The sequence below is a fragment of the Nematolebias whitei genome, chromosome 6 (genome assembly GCF_014905685.2).
Source record: "Nematolebias whitei isolate Nwh7 chromosome 6, NemWhi1, whole genome shotgun sequence".
NCBI classification, from domain to species: Eukaryota; Metazoa; Chordata; class Actinopteri; order Cyprinodontiformes; family Rivulidae; genus Nematolebias; species Nematolebias whitei.
The window spans coordinates 28746336-28762155 of record NC_056503.1 but is presented as its reverse complement, the minus strand read 5'-3'; the positions used below and the strand labels follow the sequence as shown (position 1 = coordinate 28762155).

At 37.1% G+C, this 15820-nt stretch overlaps 1 long non-coding RNA gene across 1 annotated transcript in view; it reads left to right on the top strand.

Moving 5' to 3' along the window:
• Positions 1-15617, top strand: part of LOC119410613 — a 38753-nt gene extending 23136 nt beyond the window's left edge. Inside the window, exons 2-4 of the long non-coding RNA XR_005186862.1 lie at positions 7915-7935; positions 13419-13510; positions 15572-15617. This is a non-coding gene — a long non-coding RNA (uncharacterized LOC119410613). The remainder of the gene's footprint in view (positions 1-7914; positions 7936-13418; positions 13511-15571) is intronic.
• The last annotated feature ends 203 nt before the right edge of the window (positions 15618-15820 follow it).

Sequence of the window (15820 nt, the reverse complement as noted above, 5' to 3'; positions counted from 1 at the left end):
AAACTACTTTAAGCTGAAATATCTCAAAGTTTCATAAAACAAACATATTTAAGATTGACACTTTCTTATCAATATATATATAAATGTTTCTGATCAGTGCCCTGAGATGACTTCTGTTGTGACATGTTGCTATATAAATAAATTGAATTGAAAGTCTTTATTGGTGATTTAAATGTATGCAGCTTTATTTGTTTATTTCCATATTGTTGGGCTAGCTAGCTGGGTATTATCTTAATAAAAGAAACAACAAATCACCAAATTATTTTTAATAATCCTTTCTTTTTTACCAGGTGAAAGAAAAACTCATTGAGAATAAAATTCTCATTTATATGAGTGTTCTGTTCAAAGCTAATGGCAACAAACTCAAAGTTTCATAAAACAAACATATTTAACATTGACACACACAAAACCCCCCAACAATAACAAGTAACATTTAAATAAAATAGACATTTAAATGTCTTTTTAAAAAGGGTGCATCTTTTCATACTCAAAATATACCCATTCATACAGATCAGATGAATGATTAATTATTTTAATTCTCTAGAATAGGGACATTAGCTTACTTCAGGTTGTTTGCACCACAGTTGTATACTGTAGCAGTTCATTAAATTACATCACAATCATATTTTAAGAATTGGCACTTTGAGTTGCTCATGAGAAAACACATCTGACAATAAATTACTGTTTTCAGATCTTTAGTTTTAATCACCATAACTTTTCAACATCAAAACCACAACAGGACTATGTACAATACACAACACGTCAAACTGAATCAGGTTTCACATTTATTACTAGACTCACATGCTCACACACACACACACTTGTAAAATTCATTAAAGAAATATTTTGGAACTTTTTGATGTTATTTTTCCGTGTCTTTGTTATGAGCAGTCACTGTCTTACCTGCTGTAGACAGCATTCAGAATGATCATAGAGTGGATAATTAAGAGGATGCTTCAAAAGCAAATATGGACCATCTTAAACAGTTACTTTTTCTTTACTGCAGACTTGTGTTTTTCTCTTTTTTATGTCTGACTTTTACACTCAAACCTGCAGCTGGAACAGCAGCACCTGGAGAACTTTAAGTTGTTTTCTAGAAGACTTTTATGTGTGTTCAAATGAAGAATTTTATGTTTAAATATTTTTTTAAGATAAGGACTTCTTAGTATTTCTTGTGTTCTTTTTTTTTTTTTTTTTAAGACATTTTGCTTTTTATCTGAGGAGCTTTTTCAGTTCAAGCTAAAAAGTGCAGATCTCCAAGCTTTACATCAGCATAATGCTATTTACATACACTTGGGCAGGAAATGTGATAAAAAAAATATAGCTCATTTTTATTAATATTCACAACAGTTTTGGCATCAGATCCATAAAATAGCTCCTGTTAATTAGAACTCAATTCTCCAGTCACAAGCCCTTGAGCACGGTTTACGTCACCAACCTCTGCCAGAGGGATAAGAACCAGAAAATTCAACACAGAGAGAAATATTTGGCTTTTAGGAATGACACATGTTGTTTAGGAAAATATGTATGGTTGCCTATTGTGTTTATAGTATAATAAAAATATAGTAATAATATAGCCTCTGTAAAATATTCTTTAAATTTATACAGCAGCCTTGAAATGTTTAAAACTTTTTTCCCCTCACTGAAAGATTTTCTTTCCTTTTCCTTTGCTGATTAAATCCCTAACCAGGATAAACACTGTGAAAAAATAATCACTGTAATTCCACTTTGATAGTAATATGTGCTGCTGATTATCCACGCTGCTGATTAGCTCATGCTGCTGCATTCATTCATATTCATTCGTACCCATCTGCTCACACAGACTCATGTTCGTGCTGCTGTTGATACGCCGTATTGTTTTACATTATTAGTGTTTAGCGTATATCTTAGATCTTTTAGCGTACCGTTTGGCATTAGTTTATCGTAAATCTTAGTGTATATCTTAGATCCTACGGTTTATTTTTACACTTTATATTTTTGCTATTGTTGGCTGTGTTCACATGTGGTGAAATGACAATAAACCAACTTGAACTTGAATTAAGATGCAGGTGCTAAATACAAATGATTTAAAAACCTTTTGTAGAACATTACGCAGAGATACAACAAACTGCCACATCATCGTCTATCATTTTTCATTTGTCTGGTTCAGTGAAGATATTACAGACTGCGTGGCATCTTACTCAGCCCAGTTTAAGTAATTTGCCTGTCATTCATTTGAACAACCAAGAACAACATAACATGTGCCGTCTCATTTTTACCGTCTGAGCTGGTGCATTTGCTTGTAAAACTTCAGTGTTTGTGTGTTTATATGCTGACTTTTCCATCTCTTCAGTTTAGAGGTTTCTTAGGGAGGAGGGTACTTAAAGCTAGTTTTTTTTTTTCCTGCTAGAGGCTCTGGAACTTATTACAGTCTGAGGCATTTTCATAAACGGACCATTCAGCTGCCTCTGCATGGGTCTGAATGGGACTCAGTGTCACTAGGAGAAAGAGAGTTAATGTGGGTTGGTAAGTTGCAAGACCTCCCCACTGCGGGAGATTGGTCTTCTGAAATCTGTAGTCTTTTGTATGACTGGTTTTGTGCTATAATACATAGCATTTTATCCAACATTTTTCAGTCAGGTTATCTGGACAGTTTTTTTTTTTGTTCTGAAACGTTTCGCCTTCGATCCGGAAGGCTTCATCAGTCAAGGAGACACACAACAAAACTGATTCTTCCCCCAACAGCTTACTTCAAAGTGGAACAAACCAGTTTTGCTTATGATAAGTTTGTCTCTTTGGTACGCCCCCTCCTCCATTGCCGGCCCTCTTCCTTGTTGACAGTCGTGTCAAACTGGTTGAAAACAACAAAGTCCATGTTCAATATATTTTGAAAAATAGTGGTGGGATTTTAACGTAACGTTTTTATGCAATCACTTTTCTACTTCAGAGATTTTTTAAACAAAAGCATATAAGTACAGCAGTGATATCAAGCATACCTTAAAATTAAATGAGATGTCTACTCAAAGAAAGTGTAACTATATCTTGACTCCAAGAATTTTTGTTAAACTCTAAATCAACATTTTGCACTTCAGCTGCATTAAAAAAAATCACAAAAAATTATAAATGTCAACCAAATGGCTGCAGTTAAATTTGAAATTGCATTTCAAGTTGTAAAAAGGCCTGTTTTATAAGTCAAATATTAGATCACAAAACGGTTTGTTCCTCCTAAATAAAGAAGTAATGCTGACTGTGCACTCCCCTTAATAACCTTTTGTTAAAAGGCAACTTTGACAAGAGAGAGAAGCTTTATGAGTTGGACATTTAAGGTTTGACCCCTATTTTACCTTGTCTCATTGTGTGCTGCCCTATATATAGCGTGCTAAGATAAGTAGCACTGTATGGTTGTTTATGTGCTGTAAAAGCTGATAAGAAGCACTTCAAACAGCACTATCAAACTAATGGAGACTGAAAAGGTGCTTTACAAGTGTACATAATTTATCATTTATCTTTAGAAAGGAAAATGATTTCATACAGTGAATTCAGGTAGTTGTGTGTCAGTATACATCTGCACTGTGGTTGTTTGTGCTCTGTGACCTTGTATGCCCATTTAAGAGATTGTGTTTGTAGTTATTTAATTTATGACCCCTGAAGGTTTGTCTTATTTTGTTTGAGCCCTGTATCTTTTACGCATATTGTAAATACAACGCACATGCCTCTCCCACACACTCCCAAAAACCAATCTGCTACAGTGTTTTCTCAGTCACACGTTGTCTGACCCCTAACACAGAACCATTTTTCTGTAGAAGACCCTATCAGAAGCAAAATGCATCTAGCTCCTGGGATCCGTTGGACACTCAGATCTCTCAAACATTGTAGGGTTATTATTCACAGATAAAGTAAAGTGCTATTTAAAAAGCACTTAGATTATTCCAACAAGGCGTCTAGACACAATGCGTTTCATATTTGTCTACTTTTTATTATTATTTTTGTTTTCTCTACTTGGCTGATGTTTACTCTGTTTATAATGTTCAATCTAAATGTTATTCCTCTCCCACCTCTTTTCTACATTATAACTGTGAGCCCAGTTATTGATTCTATTAGTTCATATAGTTTAGAGTAATGTCAAACTCAAGGCCCACAGACCAAATATGGCCCTTGTAAACATTTATTTGCTCCCTACCAAATATTTTAAATGTGGCTCTCATATTAAATTAGAATAAAAATGAGGTTACATTAACATCTTAAATGCAACTCTTCGATCTAGTTATCATACCTGCTATAATTGTCCCTAATGGTTTTTATTTGACTCTTGTCTTTTTCATTGCAAATACAGTGGACAAGTTAACTCTGTGCATTGAACATGTCCTTCATATTATTAAATAAATAAGAAAAATGTGCTAGGTAAAACCACAATTCATAGAATAATTTCAGCAAAGTTATGTTTAGAAAAAGTGGGTCTATAGATTAGGTTGTACTTTCTGTTTTTTTATGTGTGTGTATTTGATGGTGTGTGAAACTTATGATGTGACGATTTGAGTATTTTAATATGTAAATGATATCAGCAGACATCTTGTTATCAGTTCTCAGAGCTTGTAGTTGATCTCATTAATCTGGTCTCTCGATGAGTGATTCCTGTCATCTCACACTGGCTATGTGCAGATGTTGCTGCTTCTGTGCTGTGGGTGTACAGACTGTGGGATGACTTCATAACTTTTTTTCATTAGGAAGGAATAGTAGTTCATTTAGTGATACAATTAATTACATTCATTTCTAAATTATCTTTTGTTTTTTTCATGGTAAGGGAATTTACACAGTTGTCAATATGTTGTATTCAACAAGTAAATTGTACTTTCAATATTTTATAACAGTTTATCTGGGTATAGTTGATTTATAGAATAGTCACTGCTTACTCAGGTTTATGAAAGCAGGTTTTCTTAGGATAGTCTCTTTGGTTACTACATAAAGTTATATGGTGCAGAGAGTATTTTGTGATAGAAGTACAGTATGATGTGGTCAAGACAAACTCATGGAGCTCGTGTAACGAAATAAGGGTAATGCAATTTACACGTATGATGACGAAACGTTTCAAGTAGGGAACGACTACATAATTTTTAAACTCGACATTAACATAATAAAACTCAAGTAGAACTTGAGTACTTGATGACATCATAGGATCTAAAGATACAAAAATAAATAAATAAATAAAACCGCAAAAAAGGTCATTATTGACAAAAAAAAATAAAAAAATATTGGGAGCATATATTATGCTCCTACCATTTATCATACTGCAAATAAGTCAAAGGAAAAACTAAACTATTAGTTATTATTATTAAGCTGCAAAAGTGAAAGAAACGTGCAGCACTTCAAAAACAAAACTAAAAACAGTGGGGCGGACAACAACCCGGCACCACCGCCCCCAGTGGTGCGCATTAGGTTTAGTTTTAGAGATTTATATGTTTTTTTTTATAGGTTTAGAGATTAATATTTTTTGCTTTTTGTTTGTGAAACAAGGTCAGAGGAAGCTGGTTCTGGTTCGGTCGATTGGACCCGGTGTTACACCATATTCTGTGACCTGCAACAGTGCATGCAACATCACCCCCTATGGTCAGAATATACAGTGGTCACAGAATATGGTGTAACACCGGTTCTCAACGAGCTCCAAACAGTCAGGAAGTTGATTCATTTTCTGTTTCCTTACGGTAGTTGAACCATAAGATTCATCTTTAGTGAAATATTTCCCTACTATTGATTTATTTCTTAGAAATTGTGATATTCTGTTTCAAATTTAGTATAATTTGATCTGTTTTAATTGCGGTGGCATGGTGGCTCACTTGGTAGAGCTGTTGGCTCTCAGTGAGTTTTGACACTGGATCAAATCCCGGCTGGGGGCATTTCTGGGTGGAGTTTGCATGTTCTCTCCGTGCATGCATGTTTTTTTTTTCAGGTACTCTGGTTTCCTCCTACATATCAAAAACATGCATGCTGATTGGTAGGGATGCGCGATATGGCATAAAATTCTTTTCACAATATGTATTGTGATGGTAACGATATATATCACAATATATTTTTGAAATAAAACTTGCAATAGGAATGAAAAATAAAAACATAGGGTGTCCATTTGCCATCATTTATTTTGAAAGCCGCAATACCACAAAATAATCTCAACTCAGAAAATTCCACTACTAGGTCCAGAGAGTTTTTAAATAATTAACAAATCATGTATTAGGCTTCTTTGTTGTAGGGCAGAACAGTGCAAAATATACCAAATGCAGTTTTAGCCATATGTTTTAAACAAAAAAATATGTTGTTAACTCAACAGTTTCCAGTATTCTCACTTAAGAAATGAACAGCAACAGAGCAGCATTTTACACTGAAAGCACTTAACCCTCCATCCCTCTAGTGGGCATCTCCTTCCGCTTTAAGGAGAGCTGACACCAAATGGCGACCTGTTTCCTCTGTGGCTTTGACCAGAGAAGGTCTCACAGTAAAATCACACAACACAGCATTCTTTGCTGTTGTTCTTCTTTGCTGGCTTGGTAGCATCTTCTGGTAATGCTGTATTGGATTGCTCTCCATATCTCTGCACAGACATTCCTCTGTAAATTGGTTCCTAAATAGGTAGCTGGCTGGCTTGATTGATTGATTGACTGAGTCACTGATTGATTTCCTTATATTTTTGGGGGCGGCTGTGGCTGAGTGGTTAGAGCAGTCGTCCTCCAATGCGAGAGTTGGGTGTTCGAATCCATCAGCAGTCACATTCTGAAGTGTCCCTGGGCAAGACACTGAACCCCTCATAGCCTCTGATGTGTGTCCTATCAGTGTATGAATGTGATCTAAAAGCACTGATTAGTCTCATTAGAATGATGTGTTCAATTAGCTTTGTAGAGATCTAGTAGAGTGCTGTATGAATGGGTAAATAAGGCACAGATTGTAGTGTAAAGCACTTTGAGTATCTTGAAATAAGATAGAAAGGCGCTATATAAGTACAGTCCATTTACCATATTTTTACTCACAAGATTTTCCTTCATATTTTTATTCAAGCAAGTCAGTTCTCTAAATGTCCAGACATTGTTATCATATCTGACAATCAAATACTGTAATCAACAAGTTTGAACAATATTTGAGATAAAACAGTTTTTTTGTGCACATAGAAAAAGTTTGAGCTTTTTGAGTTCAGCTCTTGGAAAATGGGAGCAAAAACAAAAGTGCTGCATTTAAATTTTTGTTCAGTGTATATGATTAATTCACTGAAGTTGAGATGTATGTGAATGATTTAATTGCAACACACCCTGCTCCACCTGCGTGCATTTCAGTTGTGATGGGTTAAATACAGAGAACTAATTTCTTCATTCACCAAAGTTCATGCTCAATAATCCAGGTAAAAATCCAACAATGTTCAGTCAGGTCATCTGGACAGTTTCTTTTATGCGTTTTTTTTTTTCCCCACTATGGTGTATGCTGTTTATTGGAACCAGTTTGTTTGGTGGCTGGCTCCTCAGATTGAAGAAGTCCTTTGGATGAAGGACGAAACATCTCAGCAAAAAAAAAAAAAAAAAAAAATTCCAGCTGACCTGACTGAACATTGTTTAATTTTGTCATTGTATGGACAATGATGACAACACATTGCACTTACTACCAGTACTTACTTATATATGAACACATGCACACCCGTCCACCCACACACACAATGATTGAATCTGAGAGACAGAAGACAGTTGACCTGGAAAAGCTTTAATCTGCAGCTGAAGAACTCAGTTGTTTGATCAGGATTATTATGTTTACCACTATATGGGTCTCAAGAAGAGCTGCTATCATGGTCTCTTGTTTTCCATTCTACATAGCATAGACAGCACAGCCTTTATATGCTCCAGTTTATTAAAACTTCATTAGGGCATTAATCAAAATATCTTACTACCGTTTTCTTTAATTTTGCAGGTTTAACAAGAAAGCAATCAGGTAAGAATCTTTATTTTTGTACATTTTTATTTGTCTATTTTGTGGAATTACACATAAAACAATACTAGTTTGAATGCTAGTTCAAATTTGGTAGGTGTCACTAGGATTACTGTGCTGCAACAGACATTTTCAGCATTTTGACCAAACATACCCCACCAACCCCCACTCAGACAGGGACACACATACACACAGAGCATTGGACAAAGAAGCCCCTCTTCTTTGGATGGCCCATTACTGCTTTTCACTGTGAACAGAACAGTGGCCTCTCACAGTTAGAGCCAGTATAGGCAGAAGCAGCCATACATAGTGTCCGAAGGTTCAAGTCGTAGTTTGGCCTCGTGGCATCTTCACTGAGGAGCGTCTTGGTCTCTGGACACTCAGCAGAGCGGCTCCACATTCTCTGCTTGTTACATTATACAGTAGGCACACAGAGCATGATTCAATCTCTAGAAAGTCTTTTCAACATTATTCCCAGAGTTGAAATTAACATTTATTGGTCCTTTCTTGGGCAGCACGGTGGCGCAACTGGTAGAGCTGCTGCCTCTCAGCGAGAAGGTCCTTGGTTCAAACCCCGGTCCAGGGGCCTTTCTGGGTGGAGTTTGCATGTTCTCTCCGTGCATGCGTGGGTTTTCTCCGGGTACTCCGGTTTCCTCCCACAGACCAAAAACATGCATGTTAGGCTGATTGGTAACTCTAAATTGTCCATAGGTGTGAGTGAGAGAGTGAATGTTTGTTTGTCTCGTTTGTCTCCATGTGGCCCTGTGATGGACTTGCGACCCGTCCAGGGTGTACCCCACCCCTCGCACAGTGATTGCTGGACATGGGCACCAGCGACCCCCGTGACCCAAAATGGAATAAACGGGTAAAGATAATGGATGGATGGTTCTTTCTTGCTTAAAAATGTAAACATATTTTCACCTATCAGAAAATTGCATTTATGCCGAGCAATATTACATTAACGTGCATGGATTACAATGATGTGATGTACAAAATATGCTATGTACAGAAAGGACATTGGGATAGATTAACCAGGGAATATGTTAACAAACTCTGTTTGTCTGAGTCATCCTCCTCCACCTCACTCTGTCTTCTGCATCCTCTGGCATCACTCCAGCTCCATGTCCTCTCTGCGGATCCATATTTCTCCTCTTTGGCCTTCCTCTTTGTTTTTTTTTTCCTGGCAGCTGCATTTCTAACATCCTTCTACCAATACACCCACTGTTCCTGCTCTGGACATGTTCAAACCATCTCAGTCTGGCTGCTCTAACTTTATCTTCCAGTTGTTCAACCTGTGCTCTACCTCTGGTGATCTCATTCCTCATCTTATCTATTCTTGTCACTCCTAAGGATAACTTCAACATCTTTATTTCTGCTACATCTTGTTCTTTCTAATGTCTTATTGTCAGTGCCACTGTCTCCATACCATACAAAACAGATGGTCTCACAACTGTCTTGTAAACTTTTCCTTTGACCTTTGCTGCCATTCTTTTGTCACACTCGTAGCCTCACTGTTCCACCGGCCTCCCTCTCGTCCACACACATGTACTCTGTTTTACTATGGCTGACTTTCGTTCCTCTTCTTTCAAGTGCATACCTCTGCCTCTCTTTCCACCTGTTCCCTGCTCTCACCACAGATCACAATGCCATCTGCAGACATCATAGTCCATGGGGATTCCTGCCTGACCTCATCTGTTAATTGGTCCATCACCAGAGCAAACAAGAAGGAGCTCAGAGTCGATCCTTAATGCAATCCCACCTCCACTTTGAAGCTATCTGTCACTCCTACAACACATCTCACCACTGTCCTGCTGTCCTTATACATGTCCTGTACCAGCCTAACAAACTTCTGTGCCACTCCAGATTTCCTAATGCAATACCACACCTCATGTCGGCACCCTGTCGTATGCTTTTTCTATATCTTCAAATACTCAATGGAGTTCTTTCTGACCCTCTCTGTACTTCTCCATCAGCGTCCTCAGAGCAAAGATGGCGTCTGTGGCACTCTTTCTTGGTATGAAACTATACTGCTGCTCACAAATTGTCACCTCTCATCTAAGTCTAGCTTCCATAACTCTCTCCCAGATCTTCACTGTGTGACTCATCAACTTAATTCCCCTGTAGTTGCTACAACTCTGTACATCACCCTTGTCCATAAAAATGGGCACCAGCAAATTTATTCTCCGTTCCTCTGGCATTTTCTCACCCTGAAATATGTCATTGAATGTTTGAGTCAAAAACCTCACTGCCAGACCTCCACTGGTATGTCATCAGGTCCTACTGCCTTACCCATCTTCATTTTTTTTCAGAGCTTTCTGGACTTCACCCTCACTATTTTTTCCCACTTCCTGTTCCACAGTTTCTATTACCTCTACTCTTCTTTCTTTTTCATTATCTTCATTAATTAGCTCCTCAAAGTACTCCTTCCATCTTCCCATCACACTTTCCTCACTTGTTAGAACTTTTCCATTTCTATCTTTAACAAGCCTAACATACCGCACATCCTTTCCAGCCTGATCCCTCTGTCTTGCCAATGGGTGCAAGTCCTTCTCGCCCTCTTTAGTGTCCAACCTCCCATACAACTCATCATATGCTTTCTGAATTGCCTTTGCTACCTCCTTTTTTGTTCTATGTTACATCTTCTTATATTCCTGTCTCCTCTCTTCAGTCCTCTCACTGTCCTATTTCTTCTTGACTAACCTCTTTCTTTGAATAGCTTCTTTCACTTCACCATTCCACCACCAGGTTTCTGTATAATCCATTGTCTGTCCAGATGATGCACCAAGTGCCTTGTTACCTGTCTCTCTCTTAATTACTGTTGCTGTAGTAGCCCAGCCATTTGGATTCTCTTTCTTACCACCCAGAGCTTTTAACAGCTCCTCTCTGAATTTCTCACAACATTCTTCCGTCTTCAGCTTCCACCATTTGGTCTTCTTCTCTAATTTTACTCTTTGTCTCTTCTTCACGACAGTCATTCTACACACAACCATTCGATGCTGTCTAGCCATGCTCTTCCCTGCCACAACCTTACAGTCCCCAATGTCTCTCAGGTTTCTTTTTCTACACAGAATGTGATCTACCTTTGTACTCCTTCCTCCACTCGTAGGCCACTCTATGTTCTTCCCTCTTTTGCAAATAAGTGTTGGCTACAACCATTTCCATTCTCTTGGTAAAATCTACCACCATCTGTCCTTCCTGGTTTCTTTTCTTGACATCAGACCTACCCGTCACTTTCTCGTCCCTCTGTTTCCTTCAGCAACGTGTCCATTCAGGTCTGCTTTGATCACCACTTTGTCCTCCATATAAATACTCTCTATTTCTTCATCCAGGTCCTTCCGAAGTTTTTATTTCTCCTCTGTCACATCTAACCTGTGAAGCATAACCACTGACAGCATTCAGCGTCAGACCTTCTACTTCTGCCTGCAGAGACATCACCCTATCTGACACTCTTTTCACCTCTACTGTATTCTTTGCCAACTTGTACTTCAGGACCACCCCTACTCCATTTTCCTTTCTATCCACACCATGGTAAAACAGTTTAATCCCTGCTCCAATGCTGTGAGTCTTGCTGCCCTTCCACTTGGTCTCTTGGACACCTAAAACATCTACCTTCCTTCTCTGCATTCCGTCAGCCAGCTTTCTCCCTTAGCCTGTCATTGTCCCCACATTTAGAGTTGCTACCCTCAGTCCTACATTCTTGACTTTCCTCTTATCCCTCTGTCTCCTGATACGTTTCCCTCCTTGTGGTCTTTGACTAAGATGACTTTGAGGTTGTTTGGTACAACCAAATGAAATAGACACAAATTAAAGTTCTCCGTCACTGCAGTGGATTTTGTAAAAATCTATAAAAATGAAAGGGAGGGAAAAAAATATCCTGATGCATGCTCAATAATCGGAGGGAAAAAATGTTTTCTTGTGGTCTTTTTATTTTATTATTATTTTTTAAGTCATCCAATCTAATGATACAGGGATTAAAATGACACTGCTTTCAACAAATAAAGAGAACCAGAACTACATTTATACCTGCTCAGAACAGAGCAGGGCGGGTTGTGCTGTCTGATACCTCGGATGTGCGCAGTGTTCCCAATTTAGAGACGGGCTGCACCGTGCTACAATCTCCTCAGTACTTTTGTATCTAAAATCTAATGTTGTATCAAACATTAATGTGTTCGGAGCATCATCATCATCGTACAGACATGTACAACATGCACTCGTGACCAAACTCTAGGTCTCAGAGAGAGCGCCGCCACAGGAGAGCGACGCTGCGTGCTCAGCCTGTGTTTCTCACTTTGAGAGAGGAGGCTGTATCTGCTGCTGTAGTTCTTACAAATAAACAATTTTAACGCTGAAAGACATATATTTATATGTCCCAGATTATAGCAAAGATGTGAGTCTCTTTTTGACTTAAATTTTTTACTTTAAATTTTCAAAGTTCTCTGTGCGAGAGTCAATTTCAGATGTTTGTAATTGTTCAAAAATATCTGTAAAGTTTAATCCTGTACAGTGTTTTAGCAATAAAAAGTTATGGCTGTTTGGATGAGCTGAACTTGATTATATTTAAAACCATACTGTGAGGTAACTGTACTGTGATATATGTAATTTAATAAAAGCTCAAAAATGAAAAATATATAGTGTTCAATGACGACTTGAGCTGTAAATATAATCCCTTTAAATGAAATAATCATTTTTGGGGAAAAATCTGCCAGTCTGGCCAAAAAAGGTAATTTATTCTCTACTAAGGATGCTTTACTGTAATTAAAAAAATCTGACAACTCTTCACTTGAAAACACTGAAATGACATAAAGGCAGACAACATAAAAGTTGTTCAAACCCACTCTCTTCTTTCAGAATTCCATAGGTCTAAGTCTTACAACTTCAACAATTCATTAGAGAACACGATACTGTGTACTTTTACTAAGGTCATGTACACAATATACCCCACTTTATGTGAAAATCTATAAGAAGTGATCTGTATGCAGGAACAAGTTCTTGATTGTGTGACATTGGTGGGGGTGGGGGGTGTGTGCTTGGGTGTAGAAAACAATTTCTGTCAAAATATTTTTTTTCTTCTTTAATCCTTGCCACTCCGAGTGCCTCTCTTGCAAAGTCTGATGATGAGGAAGAAGATGAGGAAAAGAACGAGGAAGTTCTTCTACTCGAGCAGCTCCCGAAAGAGTCTGCCACTCAGTAGCTTGGAAATTCGTAGCAGTCGACAAAAATGGCTGACTGAGAACATTTGTATAAAGTAAACTTTGTATATAGTTAGATAAACTTATTAAATTACATTTTCTTAATTTTTTTGCCTTCTTTGTTGTAAAGGTTGTGGCTAACCTAAAATTTTGGCGGACAACCAGATTCTGTCAAGAGGTTGTCTGCTGGACAACCTGAAAAATGTCCTTCTGTCTACTGCTGTACACAGTCAACTCTTTCTGGATTTATGCTGTTTTGTTACATGCATGTCTCACACATGTTCTTTTTTTCTTTAGAACCAGCAGCATTCTCAGTAAAGACCATCCACCAGACAAGAAACCCAAAAGTGATAAAACCTCGCCTCCCTCCAATGAGTTTGACCCGACAGGTAATTTATCAGGATTATGTCCCTTTTCCTTTTTGACATGTGCTATTCTGCAGTGCCTATAACACAGTGTCAATTTATTCTTTCTGTATCTGCAAGCTCGTTTGGCTGCTTCATATGTTGCTCTCTCTCACTTCTCTCTTCTTTCTAAAACGCACAGATTGTCAAACACAACAGATTTGGTGTACATATGTTGGGTTAATTACATGTGTGATGCTTTCTGTATAACTGCAGGGCTGCAGTCTCACTTTTTACACCACCTATATTTTTTTTCAGGTGCACCACCCTAAAGTTGTGGTTTGGTATTTATGCTTGCTGAATTAATTACAAAAATAAACAAGGCAACAAGAGAAACATACATATTATGTTTATAATTGAGTAAATAAAATCTATTTCTAAGGGGACTAAAGCTTTTTCTGTTAACCTTAATCTATATCTATAATTTCATTTAATTTTGTAGACTCTTTTATTTACCGTTTTTTCTGTGTTTGCTGTTTGTCCTGCAGTATAGTCTGATTGAAGAGTGTATGTTTTTGTGGCATTTTCTTTTCTGCATGTTTGCATGAACTGTAGCAGTCTTAAGTTGAATTTTCCTGATTTCATCTTATTTATTATTATTTTGAAGTGGTTTGGTTACACAGGAATAGACAGTAGTAGTCAGACACTTCAGAAAAGTACGGTGTGGAAACATCCACTGATTTATTGTTTTCTAGACTGATTGATCTGCCGATTCCAGTGGCTTTCTAATCTAAAGCAGTGGTTTCCAAACATTTCACTTTCTGATATTAAAAAAAAAGCACCAGAGACTCTCAACGCTAACACTTGCTGTTTAAAGTAAACAAACATAAACAAGAAAATGTGGCTAAATGATAGAACATCATAAACGACTATAAAAGGATTTAAAAAATCAATAACCATCTCAAAATCTCCCACTAGTTTTTTCATGACCCACCATGAGGTCCTGACATGAGGTCATTCATTTATGGTAAATCATAGAAGATGTTTACATTTTATAGTTAAATAAAAAATGTGACTATTCATAATTAAACATTATATTGTATATATTATATATTTTTTCTTCTGTTTTTCTCTAAATGCTTTCTGTCACTGAAAATCTAAAAACAAAAATAATGAAGTTTATAGACAGCAATATTTGTGCAAATATCTACCAATAATCTAAATGTAGTTTATCCTTTTTAATAACCAAAACATATACTGTACATTATGGCGTTAGGTTTATGGTGTTTCTGCACATCCTAAAATAAAAACATGCTCCTGCAGATATGACAAACACTTTTCTACTTTTCTTTTACTTAAAATAAATTGTGGCAGTTTTCAACACAATATTTTAAAGAAAATAAAGTTAGATTTACTGTTAGATCTGTTATGTTGTTAAATCTAATTTAACTCTGGGTGCCGACATCCATGCAGAAAACAGTTTGGGTTTGTTCCCTGTTTGCAAATTTTAGGTGTCTCAAACTGAGCCAGACTAAAATATACCACCTGTTTAATGGCAGCTGGTACTGTAAATAAAACTTTAGCCCGTATGTTACATGAGAAGTAAAGTAGCAACCTTTATAGACAAATCTTTCACAATGAAGACCTGCTACTATTAACTCTCTTTACCTACATAGCTATGATTCATTCACAGACCAAACAAGGATTTTCATGTATATTTGAAAATTTTAAATTGTTTCACCTCCATGTCATTTGGTACATTCCTAGTTAAAACTGAATTTGGGGATTTATCTTTCTAAAATAATAAATTAAAACATTAAAAAGCCCAATTACCAATTAAAGTGCATTACACTTAATATTTGCTTTATTAAACAAAATATTTTTCATATAATCTACCGTAATTACATGTTTTTTTTTTTAATCCAAACCCAAATGTTTTATTAATCTGCTTTTGTGTTCGTTTTAATTTTTCTTCTCCCATGATTGTTTCTCCTTTATGATTTTCTCTTTCCTGTTTTGTGTTTCCTTTCCATGTATGTTGTTTTTTGTTTATCTGTGTTTATGCGTTTGTGCGCTGCTGTGCTCTCTGGTGGGGGCTGTGGGCAGAATCTTTGGTGGTGCAGAAGAGTGACAACAGCAGTGTGGTAGCAGAGGGGAAGCCTGAGTCCTGTGGTAAGATGCTCTTGCTGAAATGGCTGGTGTGACAACTTTTAGATGCTGGTGTGGAATTGCCAACAGATGTTAGTTTATAACAAATTTCTGCCAAAAGGGGTTTATTTCCTGCATTGACCTCTGACCGGAAAGTTAAGCCTGCATAGTCAGAAGTCCAAGTTGTACACAGAATCAAGAAATAAG